The sequence below is a fragment of the Amborella trichopoda genome, chromosome 3, assembly GCF_054954075.1.
Source record: "Amborella trichopoda isolate Santa Cruz 75 chromosome 3, AtrichopodaSantaCruz75HAP2 v2.0, whole genome shotgun sequence".
NCBI classification, from domain to species: Eukaryota; Viridiplantae; Streptophyta; class Magnoliopsida; order Amborellales; family Amborellaceae; genus Amborella; species Amborella trichopoda.
In genome coordinates, this window is record NC_142338.1 from 10,472,959 (window position 1) to 10,493,683 (window position 20,725).

The window sequence follows — 20,725 nt, forward strand, 5'->3', positions numbered from 1 at the left end:
CTCTCTAAAATTTCAGCAGTAGCACTATATCTCTCTCTCTCTCTAAAATTTCAATAACATCTCTATTTCTCTCTCTCTCTCTCTCTCTCGCTCTCTCTCTCTCTCTCTCTCTCTCTCTAAATTACAGTAGTTTCCAAGAGTTCTAGTTCTATACTTGTCACACCCCAAGAATTTACAATACTGTTATTCCTGAGATGTGACAGACAAAACATATATACATCTATTGATAGGACAAATTTACAGTGGCGAGGTCTTACAAAGTAAATAAAGAAAGCTAGCACAACAACAGTATCTTCCAAGGTTGATCTTGACTAGCACTCAAAATGAATCCGCAGTTATCCTGAAAAATGTTTACCATAGTTTGATGAGTTTGGCTACTCAGTAAGTGATCATCATAATCCCAAAAATAATCATGATTGAAAGATATCAATATTTTCCAAAATGAGATCTATTAACAGAAATGCATCAACAGTTTCACTTTCAATAAATACATAATTAATTATAATCCGAGTAATTGAAATGCTTATAACACTTTTAACGGCAGTGCATAATTCAAAGGATTTCACAAAATACCCTACTGGCGTCCCAAGTAGGTCACCTATATACCCCATCAGCGTCCTGATGGGTCCACTTAATCCCTATCGACGTCCCAGATAGGTCCACTTAATCCCTGCAGGTCCACTTATACCTCACCGGCGTACCGGATGAGTCCACTTAATCCCTACCGGCGTCCCAGATAGGTCCACTTATACCTCACCGGCGAACCGGATGAGTCCACTTGCATACTTAAATTATTTCTAAATCTCTTTAAACATTCGAAAGCAGCAATATCATGTACTCAACATATCACTGAAATCATTAATATGAATTTCACTTAAACCATTAATAACAGTCACTCTCTATAACATTTCAAAAATAACCAATCAAATATTTTGGGCTCAAATTTAGAAAGGTAGCAGTTTGTAAAGGCATTCTAGCAAAATTGCCAATTTAATATGTATAGAAAAACTCTTATAAAAATTCAAGAATACGGAATTATCACAATTTATGGGATATCAATCCACAAATAAACATTTCACAACAATACTATAATCAATTACAAAAATGTCAATTTTTAAATAATAAGGCAGTCATTTGCACATGAATTTTTACATGTCTAAATATTCAAAATAGTAGAAAGAAATATCACAATTTTACTAAAAGCAGAAATATCACATTTATTTCTAACAATAGACAAGAAAAATAAATAATTTTATTTTTCTAATTTACAGCATTCAAAATTTCTAACATAGATAAAATATCACAATTTTTATTAAAAAAGATTAATTTTCAAGATAATGAGGTCACGTGCGCATAAAATTTATCGCGCCTAAAATTCATGATAATAAGCAGAAATAATAATTTCATTTTATTTTTAAAAAGAATGAATTATTTTTCGAGACAATGAGGTCACTTACACATAAAACTAATAAAATAAAGATCCTAGACGGAAATATCACTATTTATTAAAAATAGACTAATTTTCGGGAAGACGATGTCACTTACCCACAATTGTTTGAGAGGGAGCTTCCAATAAAAAAATTCGGTTCGAGAGAGAAGTTCACTGTGTTTCGATCAGAGAGAGAGAGAGATCTCAAAATTTTCTAGGGTGGGAGTGCTGACCTCCCCTATTTAAATTCTTATAACATATTATTATAATATTTTATTACGCTCTACCTCATACCTGAGGTGTCGCGTTAAGCGTCTGCTTTCAACATACGAAAACCACGTCCGCTAAAGGACGTTGCCAGCTGCAAGCAGCAACTGCAAAGGCTGCAAACAAAAGCAGCAGCAAAAGTTTTAAACCAAGTAAAAGTTTTTGAAAATAGTGATGGTCCCCTAGGACCATCATACTCAAACAGACCATCACCTATTTAAAAGCATCTTTTCTCCTCTTTTTTTTTTTTTTTTTTTTTTTTTTTTTTTTTTTTTTTTTGAAATTTTAGGATTGTTACATTCTTCCCCGCTTAAAAGAATTTAGTCCTCTAAATTTGTGTACCTGATTACTGAAAAAGATAGGGGTATTTTTCTCTGATTTCGTCTTCTCATTCCCAAGTCGACTCTTCTCTTGAATGGTGCGGCCATAATACACGGACCAAAGGAATCTCCTTGTTACGCAACACTTGCACCCTTCTATCCAGTTCCAAAATTGGCTGCTCAATGAAGGATAAGTCCTTCCTGATCGGTAAAGGTTCATATTTTAAGATATGGGATGGGTCGGGCTGATATTTTCGTAGTGAAGATACATGAAATACATTATGGACATTTGCCAATTCGGGTGGTAAGGCAAGTCTATAAGCGACACCTCCAATTCTTTCCAGGATTTCAAATGGTCCGATGTAACGTGGGCTCAACTTTCCTTTCTTGCCGAATCTCATAATGCCCTTTATTGGTGAGATTTTTAGAAAAACTCGATCACTTTCCTCAAATTCAAGATCTCTCCTTCGGTTATCGGCATAACTCTTTTGTCGACACTGAGCTGTCCTGAGCCTTTCGCGAATTAATGCTATTTTATCTGTGGTTATCTGGACAATTTCTGGCCCCAAAAGCTTTCTTTCACCAACCTCGTCCCAACATATGGGTGACCTGCATTTCCTTCCATATAGGGCTTCATATGGTGCCATTTGAATACTGGCTTGGAAGCTATTATTATAAGCAAACTCAATCAGGGGTAAATGGTCATCCCAGCTTCCTGTAAGGTCAATAACACAGGCCCTCAGCATATCTTCCAAGGTTTGGATGGTCCTCTCCGATTGTCCATCAGTTTGGGGGTGAAAGGCAGTACTAAAGGTGAGTCTCGTCCCCATGGCTGACTGTAGTCTAGCCCAAAATTTAGAAGTAAATCAAGTATCCCTGTCCGATACAATACTGACAAGAACTCCATGCAACCGCACTATTTCCTTAATGTACAGCTGAGCCAGTCGATCTAAAGTGTACGTCGTGCGAATCGGTAGAAAGTGGGCAGCTTTGGTTAACCGGTCCACAATGACCCAAATGCTATCATGTCCTAAATTTGTTTTAGGCAAGCTTGAGACAAAATCCATAGAGATGTGCTCCCATTTCCATTCTGGCACCGGTAAAGGCTGCAACAACCCAGCGGGCCTTTGATGTTCAGCTTTTACTTGCTGGCATGTTAGGCATTTAGACACAAATAGTGCTACCTCTTTTTTCATATTATTCCACCAAAAGGTTTTCTTCAGGTCCTGATACATTTTAATACTTCCGGGATGTATCGTATAACGAGAATGATGTGTTTCTTCTAAGATAGCTTTCTTTACACTCTCATCATTCGGGACACAAACCTGACTTTTGAATCTTAGCAAATCCTCACTACATATAGAGAATTCATCTCTCTTTCCTTGCTTCACCTCTTCTATAATTGTTATAAGCTGAGGGTCTTTCTTTTGTGCCAATCGAATCTGTTGGATTAATTGGGGTTCCGCCTTAATATTGGCAATCATACTTACCACACCATTAATGGACGTAGTTGGATGCCAATCCACTGTTTTCTCTAACAATCGCATTTCTTGGATCATTAGATGAGCTAAGACTCCCATAGATTTTCTACTTAGAGCGTCGGCCACAACGTTAGCTTTTCCTGAATGATAATGGATTGTACAATCATAATCTTTTAAGAAATCCATCCATCTTATCTGTCGTATATTTAAATCCTTCTAAAAGAAAAGGTATTTCAAACTCTTATGATCCGTGTATATTACGAATTGCTCACCATATAGATAATGCCTCCATATTTTCAAAGCGAATACTATTGCAGCTAGCTCCAAATCATGAATTGGATATTTTTTCTCATATTCTTTCAACTGTCTGGATGGATATGCCACTACTTTCCCATATTGCATTAATACACAGCCCAAACCTTTATGTGAAGCATCACTATAAATCACAAATCCCCCACTCCCCTCAGGAATAGTTAAAATAGGTGCTGAAGTTAATCGAACTTTTAGTTCTTGAAAACTCTCCTCACATTCACTTGTCCACTCAAATTTGACATTTTTCTGTGTCAATCGAGTCAATGGGATTACGATTCGAGAAAATCCTTCTACAAATTTTCTGTAATATCCTGCCAATCCCAAAAAGCTTCGAACTTCAGTCACATTACTTGGTTGTTTCCAATTAACAACGGCTTCAACCTTTGAAGGATCAACTGATAGACCTTCTTTTGATATGACATGTCCTAAAAATGTCACTTGTTCAAGCCAAAATTCACATTTACTAAGTTTGGCATACAATTTCTTACATGCTGCTCATGTTCCTTCGGATTCTTGGAATAAATTAAAATATCATCGATGAATATCACAATAAATTTATCCAAAAAGGGCTTAAAGATCCGATTCATCAAATCCATAAATGCAGCTGGTGCATTGGTTAATCCAAAAGGCATGACTAAAAATTCATAATGGCCATACCTTGTTTTGAAAGCTGTCTTGAGTACATCTTCACTTTTAATCTTAAGCTGATGGTATCCAGATCTAAGATCAATTTTTGAAAATACTTGTGATCCTTGTAATTGATCAAATAAATCATCAATTCTAGGTAATGGATACTTATTTTTCACTGTCACTTGGTTTAACTGTCTATAATCAATACACAATCTCATAGTCCCATCTCTCTTTTTGACAAACAGTACTGGAGCACCCCAAAGTGACACACTGGGCCTGATAAAATCTTTATCTAATAATTCTTTCAATTGTTGTTTCAGTTCTTTAAGTTCTGCAGGAGCCATTCTGTAAGGTGCCTTAGAAATTGGTGCTACCCCTAGCACTAATTCAATGGAGAATTCAATTTCCCTGTCCGGCGGTAATCCTGGCAATTCTTCAGGAAAAACGTCGGGAAATTCTCGGATAACCAGAGTAGTATCCAAATTTATTTCTTCCTTCCTATCTTCTTTGATATAGGCAAGAAAGCCTTGAAACCCTTTTCGAAGGAGGCGATTAGCTCGAATACAAGAGATTAAATATGATGGAGAGTCTTCTTTGACACCATTGAAGTAAAATACTGGTTGATTCGGAATACTAAAGGTAACAATTTTTTTATAACAATCAATACTTGCATGATATGCAGAGAGCCAATTCATGCCTAAGATTACATCAAAATCTTGAATTTCCAGGAGTATTAAATCAACCAACAGTTCATTTTCTTCTATCTTTATTACACATGATTTGTACATTATATTGGTGTTAATTGAATATCCCATCGGTGTGGCTACCTCTAGAATGTATTCTAATTGTTCTGGTTCTACCTTTAAGTGGCATGCAAAGTGTTGTGACACAAATGAATGAGTAGATCCAGGATCAATCAAAACATGAGCTACTTTTTGGAAGATAGTAAGAGTACCTTGGATCACTGATTTTGAGGCCTGAGCGTCTTGCTCGGTAATCGCAAATACTCTTCCCTTCATCTGAGGCTTCGGAGCTATCTCTCCCTACTTTGGAAGCTGTTGTGTCTGTAAGCTAGGACATTGTTTAATCTGGTGTCCCAATTTTCCACATTTAAAACAGGCTCCGGTATTCCAATAACAAGGGCTTGATCTATGATTTTTCCCACATTTTCTACATGGTTCTATTGGGTTTTGAAATGGCGAGGGCCTTGGCTTCTTGTTTGGCCTTTCAAACTGTTGGTGATTAGATGATGTAGGTCTAACATGACTGTTTTGATTTTTCGTCTTTTGGTAATCTTCAAAATCTTTTTCGACAATTTGGGCACGATCCACTATTTCAGCATAAGTTCTTAATTTCAAGACTGATATTCTGCTTCTAATAGCTGGCCTGAGACCCCTTTCAAATTTCTTCACCTTTCTTGCCTCATTGTTAATCATATGTGGTGCAAACCTGACCAATTCAGTAGACTTGGCCTCGTACTGTGCTACTGTCCTATTTCCTTGGATTAATTCTAGAAATTCCATTTCTTTTTGGTCTCGAATAAAATCTGGAAAATATTTTACATTAAATGCCTCTAGAAATACTTCCCAAGTCAAGGTTTTATTTTCTTTGACCAATACTCCTTTTGCCATTCGCCACCAGTGGGTTTACAACACCCTTAAAAGAAGGTGAGTTTAATTTCTTAAATTGTTCGATATTACTCCCACCATTTCCTGTAACGGACTGTCTGGGTGAATTGTTGTTTTCCATCTGATGTTGCATTAGAGCAACCATATTTTCCAAGGCTTTGTGAATTCCTTCCATATTGGCTTCAGCTATTCTGGATCCTGACTTTATCCTGGTCTGTACACACAATAAATGTGATTTTTAAGTACATTCTTTTTAAATTTCCTAAGGATCTCAAACCTATTGCTCTGACACCATAATTGTCACACCCCGAGAATTTACAATACTGTTATTCTCGAGATGTGACAGACAAAACATATATACATCTATTGATAGGACAAATTTACAGTGGCGAGGTCTTACAAAGTAAATAAAGAAAGCTAGCACAACAACAGTATCTTCCAAGGTTGATCTTGATTAGCACTCAAAATGAATCCGCAGTTATCCTGAAAAATGTTTACTATAGTTTGATGAGTTTGGCTACTCAGTAAGTGATCATCATAATCCTAAAAATAATCATGATTGAAAGATATCAATATTTTCCAAAATGAGATCTATTAACAGAAATGTATCAACAGTTTCACTTTCAATAAATGCATAATTAAGTATAATCCGAGTAATTGAAATGCTTATAACACTTTTAACGGCAGTGCATAATTCAAAAGATTTCACAAAATACCCTACTGGCGTCCCAAGTCGGTCACCTATATACCCCATCAGCGTCCTGATGGGTCCACTTAATCCCTATCGGCGTCCCAGATAGGTCCACTTAATCCCTGCAGGTCCCCTTATACCTCACCGGCGTACCGGATGAGTCCACTTAATCCCTACCGGCGTCCCAGATAGGTCCACTTATACCTCACCGGTGAACCGGATGAGTCCACTTGCATACTTAAATTATTTCTAAATCTCTTTAAACATTCGAAAGCAGCAATATCATGTACTCAACATATCACTGAAATCATTAATATGAATTTCACTTAAACCATTAATAACAGTCACTCTCTATAACATTTCAAAAATAACCAATCAAATATTTTGGGCTCAAATTTAGAAATGTAGCAGTTTGTAAAGGCATTCTAGCATAATTGCCAATTTAATATGTATAGAAAAACTCTTATAAAAATTCAAGAATACGGAATTATCACAATTTATGGGATATCAATCCACAAATAAACATTTCACAACAATACTATAATTAATTACAAAAATGTTAATTTTTAAATAATAAGGCAGTCATTTGCACATGAATTTTTACATGTCTAAATATTCAAAATAGTAGAAAAGAAATATCACAATTTTACTAAAAGCAGAAATATCACATTTATTTCTAACAATAGACAAGAAAAATAAATAATTTTATTTTTCTAATTTACAGCATTCAAAATTTCTAACATAGATAAAATATCACAATTTTTATTAAAAAAAGATTAATTTTCAAGATAATGAGGTCACGTGCGCATAAAATTTATCGCGCCTAAAATTCATGATAATAAGCAGAAATAATTATTTCACTTTATTTTTAAAAAGAATGAATTATTTTTCAAGACAATGAGGTCACTTACACATAAAACTAATAAAATAAAGATCCTTGACGGAAATATCACTATTTATTAAAAATAGACTAATTTTCGGGAAGACGATGTCACTTACCCACAATTGTTTGAGAGGGAGCTTTTGATAAAAAAATTCGGTTCGAGAGAGGAGTTCACTGTGTTTCGATCAGAGAGAGAGAGAGATCTCAAAATTTTCTAGGGTGGGAGTGCTCACCTCCCCTATTTAAATTCTTATAACGTATTATTATAATATTTTATTACGCTCTACCTCATACTTGAGGTGTCGCGTTAAGCGTCAGCTTTCAACATTCGAAAACCACGTCCGCTAAAGGACGTTGCCAGCTGCAAGCAGCAACTGCAAAGGCTGCAAACAAAAGCAGCAGCAAAAGTTTTAAACCAAGTAAAAGTTTTTGAAAATAGTGATGGTCCCCAAGGACCATCATACTCAAACAGACCATCACCTATTTAAAAGCATCTTTTCTCCTCTCTTTTTTTTCTTTTTTTTTTTGAAATTTTAGGATTGTTACAATACTTATAGCAGCTTCCGAGAGAGATTTAGAGAGAAGACCTTAGAGTTTTGGATTGGTTCAAAGTTTTTCTTTCTCCTTTCAATACTGATGATTTCGTTGAAAAGAAATTATGTATAAATCCAATGCATAATAAATAAATTACAAAAATGAAAATAAGCACAAAATATATTAGAGAGAGAATACTGATGATTTTGTTTAAAGGGAATTATGTATATATCATATGCATAATAAAATAACTACAAAAAAAACAGATAAGCACTGAATATCTTAGAGAGAATACCGATGATTTCATGTAAAGGGAATTATGTATATATCCAATGCATAATAAAGAAACTACAAAAAAAAAAAAAAAAAAACAAAAGAACCACAAAACATCTTATAGAGATAATATGGTTTCTTTGAGAAGCCTTAAATTTGCTAGGAGGGTTACGTGTTCACTGAAATTCGGTGAGAAAATTCAATTGAAAAGTCAAATATTTGGGCTGAAGAATTTTTATCCTCTATGTACATCCAAGAGAGGAAAAATTGGAACGATATGTTCTTTAATTGGGGAAATAATTAACTGATTACTTCAACATTACCAGATAATCAAAAATTGTGGTGAACCTTTATGGTAGAGAAGAGAAAAATTATTTTCATTGAAATTCGCTGCAATGCAGTGAATTTATGTTGACCCTTCTTGCCTCTTGACTAATAAGGAAACCACAGATGCTTAACAAGATAACTGCAGAAAGCTTAAGGGATAGTGAGAGGGATGAGCGATGACTGCATAGGCAAGGAGCATAAATGAAAAATCTTAGTAGCACATTGACATCAACCTTGCTCTGATACCAATGTTGGATTGTTGTGGGGAAGAGATAAACCACCAAGCTCTCAGGTATTGATGGCAGTGTCGTGAGACTATGAATTGTAGAGATCTGGTTTTACCAGAACAATTGAGAACTCTATGTTTTCTTTGTGTTCCTCTCCTTAGCTATGAAACCTTTTTTAAAGAAGGATAGGAGGATGTCATTCTCCAACGTTTGGTTTTCCTCTTCGAATTTTTGAGAAACATGGCCCTCTAATCCTGGGAGGTGGGTAGTTAGTTATCTTCTGCCATTTGGATAAAGGCATCTTCTATCTCGAAGAAGCCTTTTTTTAAGTGATAAATATTAAAATGTATAATAAAGATAAAGAGAGAAAAATATGACACACTTGAGGCCCCATGACCACCCATACGTACCAACAAGGAACTGGGGTGAGTTCATGGGGGTCTAAAGTGCACAGCAATCTGATTAGAGCCACCTCAACGATATTTCCCCTTAGAACTAAAACTTTACATGCGACTCAATCCTCCTACCAATCCCTCACTTAGGTTCTACTGAATTTTTAGACTCAAATTAATTTTCTAAGTTCTTCTACATTGGCATCCTCGATCTTTCTTCTCAAAGTTTCTTGAGAATTTTATTCATCGCATTTGGCTTTCTTTAGAATACTCTTATGGGTACCCACATTGTAGTGTTTTGTTTTGGTAAGTCAGTGGGGAAGACATGCCCCTACCCGTTTTTCGTATATATTAGGGAGTTCGCTTTTTGGAAAGTGTTATTAAGTGGTGTCAGCAGAATTGTAGTTGATATGCAGTACGAGTGTTTTAAAACCTGGACATGCTTAACAAACCAGTAGTCCACCAAATTGAGCAAGCTTGGAAAATTCTTCGAGAAACCGAAAAACATAATAAAAAGTAAAGCCATTGAAACTTAGGGGCTCTTTAGTTCCAGATCGGGGTTGTTCCAAATAGGGGATCATAGTTGATACGCAGCATGAGTGTGTTAAAACCTAGACAGGCTTAACAAACCAGTAGTCCACCAAATCGAGCCAACTTGGATAATTTTTTGAGAAAGCTAAAAACATAATAAAAAGTAAAGCCATTGAAACTTAGGGGGTCCTTAGTTCAAGATCGGGGTTTTTCCAAGCCGACTCCCCAATTTTCAAAATACTATATTATAAGGAAATATATACAAGGATACCATTTACTTTTGAAACAAGGATGTCGCAATCACCATTGACCATTAGATTTAAAGTTGGGTGGTTGATGATGTGTCATTATTTGAGCACAAGATCCAAAATAAAATTTCTTGAATGTTGTGACATTTTCATCTATTAAATTTTTCATCCAATAGCTAAAGTGATTGTGATTTCCTGGTATCAAATGTATAACATATTTGTGTTGATGCATGCATCAACGATGATGCTACATGTAGCACATTTGAACTCAAGTATAAAAAATCAACTCAGGGTGTCGAATTTGTGCCCACCAAGTCCAAGCTGGCATGGGCCCACTTAGTAAGTTGGTTCGGCATGCCATGAAATTCATTAAAAAGCCAAAAGAACAAAAAAGAGAAAATTTCATTGCATGATCATTTTTCAAATAAATTCAATGAAATATGTTGTTAAAAAAATATCAAAAAATAGATTGGAAATGACCAATAATAGAATCCAATGAAAACTGTTTGAAAAAATGAAAAATGACTGTGAAAAAACGTTTTGAAAAAATATGTTCAAAAAGAAAATTCAATCTATTGAAATAACTTAGATCAAAGCAATTTAGATTTTGATACAATATGCTTTTATTCAATCCTTTTTCTTCAAAAAATGAGTTTTTTTTTAAATGTTTCTCTTCAAAAAATTTCCAAATTTTTAGTTTCCTCAATACATCAAAGTTTAATGCCATAAATCATTTATTTCGGAATATATCGTTATTAAAGATCTATAAAAGAGGAAGATTTTGTCATAAGTTTTGATAAAAAATTGTCGAAATAACAAAAGATCAATCAAGAAAGCATGACTTCGGGGTGAGAGAATCAGGCAGACTATGAACTACAAGTTTTTAGCAAAAAAATAATTTTGATCCAAAGTTTTTGTATGTAGATTGAAAAACAGGATGGGAGAAGATGAAAAAACTAATAAGAAACATATTCAATTTAATGATATTTTGAAGTGTTTTTTTTTAAAAAGAAAAACTGAAGAAAATGCCCAAGTCTAATAATGGGTGAATTGGTTGAACCGGATTCCAAGGGCCTTGGACCAATCCCACACCTGTCCCAGTTCGGTTCAATGTCGAACCACCTTGGCTCCTCTTCATTTTAGTTTCTGAAATCTATTTCTTTATTTATTCCGCTCAAAATTGTTGGATATTATATTCCCGCGAGAGTATGTATTGGTCTGTTCCTCGAGTAAAACTTTTTCTAGGACGAATTTAGAACTCCAAATTTTGGCGATGGAACCTCTTAATTCGATTTATAAATTCAATAAAAAAGACTTTCCTAATTCCACCCTCGATGCACTTGAAAAAAGTAATGTCTCAATATTGAACCGAGACCATCCAATTTTAGATGGTGAGATCTTAGTGCTAGTAAAACTCAAAATTCAATTTTTTATTTTGAAAATAATCATCTACTGATTGTTGGGCAGTTGCCAAAATTACAGACAAAAAAAAACTCTCAAGTAGATCTTCAAATCTAGGGAATAGATGTACACTATGCTTCTGCGGGAGCATAGTATATGCGCTCAATTGTTGGAATCCACGTTTTGTAAGTAGCCTTTCCTCCCCTATGGATCTTAGTTATGCTTTTTCAGCATTTTATTATCCAATGGTAAATGCTTCATTCACCCAAAAAAAACAAAAATCGCTAGACCTCCTCATCCTTATTATATATATTAAAAAAAAAATTTGTTGGTGTTTAATGGGGATCTGCCAAGGTCTTCACTGTATATTTCCATTAAACTGAGGATCTAATCTCCACAGCATGTCCATTTGGACCGGTTACTGGCCAAACAACCCGGATAGGTGAACTAGCCAATTCAGATAAGTAAACATGGCTATCCGGTTCACTACATAAAGCAAAAAGGCAGGAGTCGGGCAGTTCGGGTTTCAATATGTAGTATTGAAGTATTGTTTTGGTTTGAATCAGACGATCTGATATGCTTTCTTAGACCCAAGTATAATATAAATAAAAAAAAGTTTATATAAAATGTCAACTTTATACTATTGATGAAAAAAAGAATTTTGTATTATAAAAATAGTATATTTTGTATGAAATTATCTCGGTTGTCTATTTTCAAGATTTTTTAATATCTATAGATCAGCTTGATCTATATTTTCTTTGGAATTTTAAATCTTATTACTGGTGCTAAAAATAGATTTTTAAGTCTTTATAAAGTTTGTGACACCGGAACTACATCTCCAAATAAAATTTAGAGGTTTACTTTAATTCTATAGTATAAAGAAGGCACCTTCCTAAAAATTCCATTCATGCCCCTCCTCTATGTAGAATTTAATAGGAAAAATTACAAAAAAATCCAAGACGACACTTTCTATGTAACTTACCCCAACCTAACTTTTTATCACACTTTTTTCTCAAAATAAACTTTCTATGTAAATACCCCCAATCGAAAAAGTTTATTTTTTAGACGGAAATGCCTTACATAAAAATCTGTTTGGACAGATTTGACGTTGACTTTTGGACCCAATAGCACATTGTTGGAGCTCACCATCACATTGTCGGAACGCACAAGTGTCGGACTGCCCTTTGCAACTATCGGACCGCCCTTTGCAACTGTCTGACCGCCATTTGCAACTGCCCAATCGCCATTTGCAACTGCCGGACTACCTTTTCAATTACCGGACTACATTTTACATCGTGTCGGAGCCCTACTACCGGACCACATTTTACAAAGTGCCGGAGCCTTACTGTCGGACCGAATTTTACATAGTGCCGGAGCGCTACTAACTGTCCGCATGTACACGGTGTCGGAGCCCCTTATTTTGGTGGGATAGAAAGAGGCGTGGGTAAGGTAAAAGCAAAAGAGGGTAGTTTAGGCTTTTTTTTTTCGGTTGGTTTTTTTTTTCATAAAAAGTACATTTTCCAAAAAAAATTGAGAAAAAAAATTAGATTGGAGGTAAATTGCATAAAAAGTGTAGTTTTGACGATTTTTTGTAATTTTTCCAATTGAATATAGAAGTGTTTTACCTTAGTCGGCGGGTGTGGGGGCTCGTTGACTCATGGACGTCCATTTTAGTGGATAGCACCCCGATCAAAACAATACACAGAAAAAGAAAATCTCCCTACAAAGCACATTTTAAATTTTTAAAAATTCTTTTATTTTTTTCATATTCACGATCACCTTACCTTAGATCATGAATCTCTAAAAATATGGATCAAATATCCATTTTTTAGATAATTTTAAAGGGCGGACGAATGTGTACATATGAGTCGGTTGACTCGGAGAAACCCATCCATTTAATATTTCAACTTTTCCGTTCGTTGTAAACTGAACATTATCTAGCTATTGACCGTTTGCTCTAGATCCAACATCTCAGATTATTTTATTTTTAATTTTTTTTTGCAAATCATATGACATCATATCAAGGGGGCACACCGAAAAAAATATTAAAAAAATATTCTTGATAAAATAAAATGACCAAAATACATCATTTTATTTTATCAGAAATAGTTCTTTTATATATTTTGCCGGTGGAGTTTAAGAGAGGAGTGGATGCTCAAATTTTGTTGTCAAAATGTTTTGTAGAAAAAAACAAAAAATAAAACAATATAGAGGCTTAACATTGTAATTAGCTTCATCCCAACCATCCATTCAAATCAGATGGCTGGATAAGATGAAGTATATAATTTATATACAGTAGAAAAAATATAGAAAACTTTCCCTTTCAAATTTTGCCTCGTAACCAAATAAGGATTTTTTGTGAAACACATATTTAGGAACATATCAGTGTATGCGATAGCAATATTTAACAAAAACTTATCATCGTGAGACATTGTTTTTTTAAGAATGAAAAATTGTATCATGCGGGCTGGACCGTATGACTACATATGTGGTTCAAAAGTGTAAAGCATCCATCTTAAAGATAAATGCAAGTAGGTGCTCCATCTAAAAACAATAGAAACTAACGGTCCAAATGTTTTTTATTAGAATTATTATTTTTAGTTTTAAATTTTTATTTATTTATTTATATTCATGTTCTCCATTTTAGAAATTACATGTCTTTAAAAATTAAACCAAAAAAATCTATTTCAAAAATAGATTTATTAATAAGCCTGCAATTCTACGCTTGGCTGCATAGAAACGGGTCCTTTAAAAATCCCAATAACTGACAGGCATAAGTATTTAAGCACCGAATTCTCGCATGAGATAAAGTACAATTGCTGAAAAGCGAGATATTGATACATAAAAAAATAAAAAAAAATAAAAAAATAAAAAGATTGCTATATTGGTGTTTCGATGCCCATATCTCATAGGCCAAAATGGTGCTTTCAAAAGCGACAAGCACTTTTAAAAAGAGGATGGGTTATTAGGATTGGGCAAAAACCGGCCTAGATCAGTGCCCGGATCGCTGTTTTATTATACGAAAACTATAGTGATTCGGCAAAAACATAAGTGTAAAAATACTGACCCGGCAAGGAGCCAGTCTGGATCAATGAATTGGTGTTTCTTTTCTCGTTTAGGTAAGTAACAACATTTTTACTGTACCAAATAGTTGGTTCTTTTCTAGACCCGTACGATTTCTTATATATTGACAGAATCGGCACAAGGCGATTCATTCACGGGTCCGATCGGGTGATTCCCGAGTCGACCCAGCATTTTTTAAGTCACTGATTTAGATTGAACTAACTTCATCTAAGGGCTAAAAATAAGTTTTGTTTTTCATTTTAATTTTTTATTTGAAAATACTATTAATATCAAATTTGGGTTTTAGTTTTATTTCTATAAATAGATTTGAATAAAAATATGTTTTTGAATAAAATCATTTTTTTGAATAAAAATATTTTTTTGAATGAAAATGTTGATGGAAATAAATTTAGGGGTATTCTAGTTATTTTTATTTAAAATATTTTTTAATTAGTTTGTTAGTTATATTTTTTAAAAAGAACCTACACCTCAAAATTCAGAGAAATATTAAATAAAAGATAAAAATAAAATGCTGAAATTAGCTTTTGGCCATTAGATATGCCGTTGTGAAATCTCAACTATTAAAGGGTGCTTGTCCACCCATCCATGTGGACGAGATACTTTCCCTTTGATAACGGGCAATTTAAAATTTGAAAAGTATTTGATATGTATAAGTATCTAGGATGTAAATTTAACCCGTGTCGCCCTCAAAATCTATAAGTAAAGTATTCTATGAGTCTGGAGATGCATGCGTTCCCATAGCATCAAACGTCTATCTTAAAGATGGACATTTCAAAAAGAGTAGCCGTCAAAATATAAACCAAGAGGGTGTAAAAATATCTCAAAGAAAACCCTTTTAAATCTTAATACTCATTATTTTTCATATTTATAATCGTTATACCATGAATTACGGATCCCAAAAGATTTGGATCCAAAATCCATATGCAAGAAATAGTAGGGGCATGCTAGTGAATCGATATCAACGGACTCCTAGAAACTCCACCAAAATCTAAAATGAATCGTGTTAAAAAAATGGTATCAGAAATATTTTCTTATTTTTATTTTTACTTTTTTCTGGATTCATGTTCACCATCTGTGAGATTCTTATCCTCAAAGATTTTATATCCAAAATCCATCTGTAAGAAAAATTTTGGTGGAGGACGCATAAAAATAGATGAATCAACTAACTCTTCATAACCTTGCCCTTTAAAATTTTACTCAGATGCATCACTTAGGTTTGTTGGTTAAGGTTCCCAAATATCATTTATCTTATAACAAGGTATTGATGTTTATGAAAAAACTACCTATATTTCTTTGGGCTGCTCATGCATTTCATTTTCTTTGGCAGTCAACCGTGGGATAGAGATATCTTTTGCAATGTTGTCACAATCGATTCAGAGTCTTCTTCGATTGGTGAGAAAAATGCAACACTTCGCAACGGATTTTTTAATTTAACATAATTAAATTAGATATCTAAATATAAAAATATATAGAACTAACGAAAAATCAAAATAAAAATTTTAAAAAAAATAAAAAATAAAAAAATGTTTTTATATAGATATTTCTCTGCTTAGGATGAAGAGGCTGAAGCTTAAGCTGAATCGGCTCAAAGATACCAAAGCGGCAGCATCAGGCTTCACTTTGCTTCGGTATAGGCCTAAATTCCTAAGGCTTCGGCCAAAGCAAAGTGAATTTGACAAAACTGATATTTTGAATTTTCAAATACATGTGGGTTTTATATCGGAACATATATACACATGATACCTGTCTATATACGTAGGCACGTTTCTCATGAGTTGGGTCAAGAACATGGTGTGAGGCTAACAATAGCAAGTGATGTTTTTAGAATGGTTTTTCCGTTAATTGCTCATGGGTCTGATCTAGTCAAAACTCGTATGGATTTAATTTTTTGAAAATAAATATAAGGGTGTGGTTTCTATAAGGTTGTGACCTTAAACAATTCAATTAAGACACACCTCTAAATTTTATCATTATATGTAATTTTGGTGTAAACACTTCTTAGGATTATCTCAAAATTTATTTTCATATTAAATTATAAAATTGTACGCTTCAAAAATAGTTAAAATCAAGTAGATCTATAAACATATGAAAATCTTGAAAATTGACATTTTAGATAATATGTTGCAAGATGCACCATTTATTGTACTCAAAATCTTATTTTTTTTCATATTCTTATATCTCGATATCGAGATGATCAATTAGAAGGCTTTTCAATATTAAAATAATCTTTTCTGATAGCTTTTTGAGGTGCATCTGTAATTCTACATTTTAAGGTTGCAACCTTATATAAACGTTTTCCCAAATGGAATGTAGAAATGGAGAAAATTTATATCAGGTTGCAACTTTAAAAATGTACAATTACAAATGCACCTCAAATTTAATAAAAAAAAGTTGTTTTAATGTTGAAAGACCCTCTAATTGATCATCTCAATATCAAGATGCATGAATATGAAAAAAAACAAAAAATTTTGAGTCCCAGAAATACTGCACCTTGTAACACATTATCTAGAATGTCAATTTTCAAGATTTTCATAGAGTTTAAAATTTTATAATTAGATATGAAAATAAATTTTCAAATGATTCTAAGAAAATTTTCCACCAAAATTCGATGTTATGATAAAATTTGGAGGTACTCCTTAATTGGATTGTTTACCGTTGCAACCTTCTAGAAACCACACCCTATAGAATATGAGTTTGAAAGTGTGAAGTATATACAAAATAAGTTGTAAAGCTTTGTTGGGCTTAAAAACATGTGAATATTTGATTGTCAATCAAATCATATTTTTACTTTAGACTGGATCAGCAAAAGCATTGTCCAATTGTTGACCAGTTGGATATGCTGGTCCTGTTCATAGCACTACGGAAAGTCTATCTAAATGTTGGTCGTATTCAAGCTACGACTCATATCTACCGTCAATCTTGGGAACGGGTGAGCCATATGTTGTCCGTGCATGTTGTCTTTCTTGTGTATAGGCAAGTAAACTACAATAATACTAACATTTACACAGGTAATGGTTGGATTTCACTAGTGTAAGGTATAAGGCCCTGTTTGTTTGAGCCGCCTAAGAATTTTGTTAGGTGTGACTGGCAGTTGATATATTTCTTGAGTAGTGGCTGCAGCCGTTTGGTGGAGTAAACAACCCTAAAAACAATGGTGCCCACAAGAAAATGGCAATATGTCTATGCTGCCCTCAGCGCAAAACTTACCAAAACACCCCGGATGTTATATTCCCCTCCTTAGGCATGGACCCAGGCATTTCCATGAATTGGAATAAAAGGAAATAGCTTCTTATTAGGAAAAGTTTATACAAAGTGTCAACCTTACAATATTTAAGTGAGGCACACACCAAAAACCCATGGGAAAAAGTTGTTCCAATGCGAAAAACCCTTAGACCAATCACCTCAACTTCGAGATATATAGATATGAAAAAAAAAAAAAATTTCAATTCATGAAAATAGTGCATCTTGTAACGTATTATTTGACTGTCTATTTTTTAGAAACTTAATTGTTTATAGATCTACTTCATCTGCTTAATTTGTAGAGCTTTAAATTTAACAATTAGGGCCACAACAGGTATTCGTGCCAACACAAGGCTCTCCGGTACGGAAAAAGCTACACAAGGCACTCCAATACTGAAAAAGCGTAAATTTGAGGCAAGCCGTATTTCAATAGTTGACACCTCAGATAAATCTCACCCTTCTTGTTAATCTCAAATCAAATGTGGCTCACACCCTAAAACATAAATGCATTTACATGTACGTAAAGAATCATCATAAAAGAGGAGTTTGCAATGAGCACAAAGAGATTGTATAATCAATCACTAAGACTTTTCAATCATTGGACTGAGGGAAAAAGCATGGGGTTCACTAACCTGCATCGGAGGCTGAGTGTGTTGTTGGGAAACCACAAGGCAAGGAATTGTTCAAAAACATGAAGGATCTTCTCTAGCATATGTCCTGTAAATATGCCAAGGCGAATTTAATACACAATAAACATACACACCTGTATAAACAAGACTGACAAAAAAGCAAGTTTCTCCTCAATTAAGAAGCGTACTAGAAGTTTCATTTTACTCTCCAATGTTAATTCGAGCCTTTCTATTGATCTCCTCATAAATTTAGAACAATTTATACAGTACAATGTCAAAGATGTCATAATTCGTTACGCTCAAAACCTGCCAACAAACTTAGCCATTCGAGTAGCATCCTCACCTGCAAACGACATCAGATACGCCGATGAAGCTCGAGAACACTGCAAAAGTGGCAATCTCTAAGGAAGGGGAAGTGGTGACGAGCTCAAAGGAGAACCAGACCCCCCATGGCCATGAAAAATCTAAGATTGAAGGACAGAGAACATAGAGGATTTTTTAGTTTTTGGATTGACCGTTAGTTGCTGTCTTCAACTCTTTGGCTTCTCTCCCTTTCCAGCGTTTTTCTTGTGAGAAAATGTTAATAATTATGTGAAAAGGTCGACCAAACGTTCTAAATATTAACATTTCGGATGGACCAACCTTTCCATCTCTTTTTCCAACCAGCCCCCATGGCCATGAAAAATCTAGGATTGAAGGACAGAGAACATAGAGGATTTTTTAGTTTTTGGATTGACCGTTAGTTGCTGTCTTCAACTCTGTGGCTTCTCTCCCTTTCAAGCGTTTTTCTTGTGAGAAAATGTTAATAATTATGTGAAAAGGTCGACCAAACGTTCTAAATATTAACATTTCGGATGGACCAACCTTTCCATCTATCTTTCCAACCAGCTTTTACCTCGCCTTTTTTCCGTTTCAACCACAGCTTCCTATTTGGCATTGTCGCATGTTTTTATCTTTCAAACAACCCAAACTACTAGCCATAGACTTTTGAGGCGAGCTTTTTAAGGGTGGGAATTGTGTCCCGACCCGTGGGCCCCATAAGTTGATTTTAGACTCGACCTGTGGGAATTTAATGTACTTGTATATATTTTTTAGTTAGGGTCCTTGATATCCATGGTGAGCCTGGCCCAGTTGTAGCAATGTGGAAAGCCCACGAGATTCCAGAGGACCTATAATGGCCTAGAAAAATATTAGCAATGCACATGCACAAGCTCAAATCCGAGCATGCGCTTTAATAACAGGCCCACCGCCAGACCGCAAGAATTAGGGCAAGGCACGGGACTAAGCCCTAGCCCAATCCCAAAGTCAAATTCAAAGAAAATTTAGCTTGCAAGTCCAATTTAGTTGCAAAAAAATTCTAATTTGGTTTGGTTGGGAAGTGGAGCCATTGGGCGCTTTGGTTAATTAGACGGAAGTCCCTTGGCTTTAAAAGTATAATTCTTTTATTTAACATATATTTGCAAAAAATTATTGAAAAGTACTAAAAAATAGATTTTAAAAAATGTTAAACAAGCAATATTTGCCATAAATGAAAAAAAAGTTAAAAAAAGAAAAAAAGTAGTAAAAAAAATCTACTTGTGATTGGGTATTTTCGAAACAAATAAAAAAATTGTGGGACCCAATATTTATAGCCAAAACATTTCATTTATTAATTTATATAAAAAATTTTTTATTTTTTATTTTTAAAAATAAGTATAGGCGATAAGATACTATACATTTGATCCATATTTTTTCAATTTTTTGAAATTTGTTTCTTTTATTGAGGTGGGGATGGGAGGGATTTGACCTATTTAAAAAAAAAAATTCTACCAGACCAAACCGGCCCGATTAATCTAGTTCCAATCTAATCGCTTCTGGTCCATGTACGGTTAACCATTCCGATTTGATTTTTTGAACGCTGGTATATCCTATAAAAAGTAAAAACACACACATGCATCAATATTAAGCCTTTTTTTGTGTGTCATTTTATATGGCCTGTGTTCTATATGGTCATCATAACAACATGATGAGGAGGTTCTCGACCATCTTGGATGGTGATAGGGGGAGTGCAAGAGTGTAAAATGAGAAAAATTGTCAAAATAACCATATGAAATGAACTATTAGCATTGTAATTTATAAATACTCACAAAAAGACTCGTGATCATGAATCGGAATAGTGTTTTATTTTTTTACTTACCCAAAAAAAGAATAGTGTCAAA

At 34.2% G+C, this 20,725-nt stretch overlaps 1 long non-coding RNA gene across 2 annotated transcripts; it reads right to left on the minus strand.

Annotated features, from left to right (window-relative positions):
• Nucleotides 1-257: 257 nt before the first annotated feature.
• On the minus strand, nucleotides 258-18,971 carry LOC110008529 (uncharacterized). Of its 2 annotated transcripts, XR_016053010.1 has the most exons (5): nucleotides 18,871-18,971; nucleotides 18,531-18,615; nucleotides 6,468-6,550; nucleotides 2,039-6,281; nucleotides 258-340 (listed from the first exon to the last, which is right to left on the minus strand). It is a non-coding gene; the product is annotated as an uncharacterized LOC110008529 (long non-coding RNA). The 2 variants fall into 2 exon arrangements; XR_016053011.1 differs by lacking the exons at nucleotides 258-340; nucleotides 2,039-6,281; nucleotides 6,468-6,550 and adding an exon at nucleotides 18,321-18,391.
• Between the last annotated feature and the right edge of the window lie 1,754 nt (nucleotides 18,972-20,725).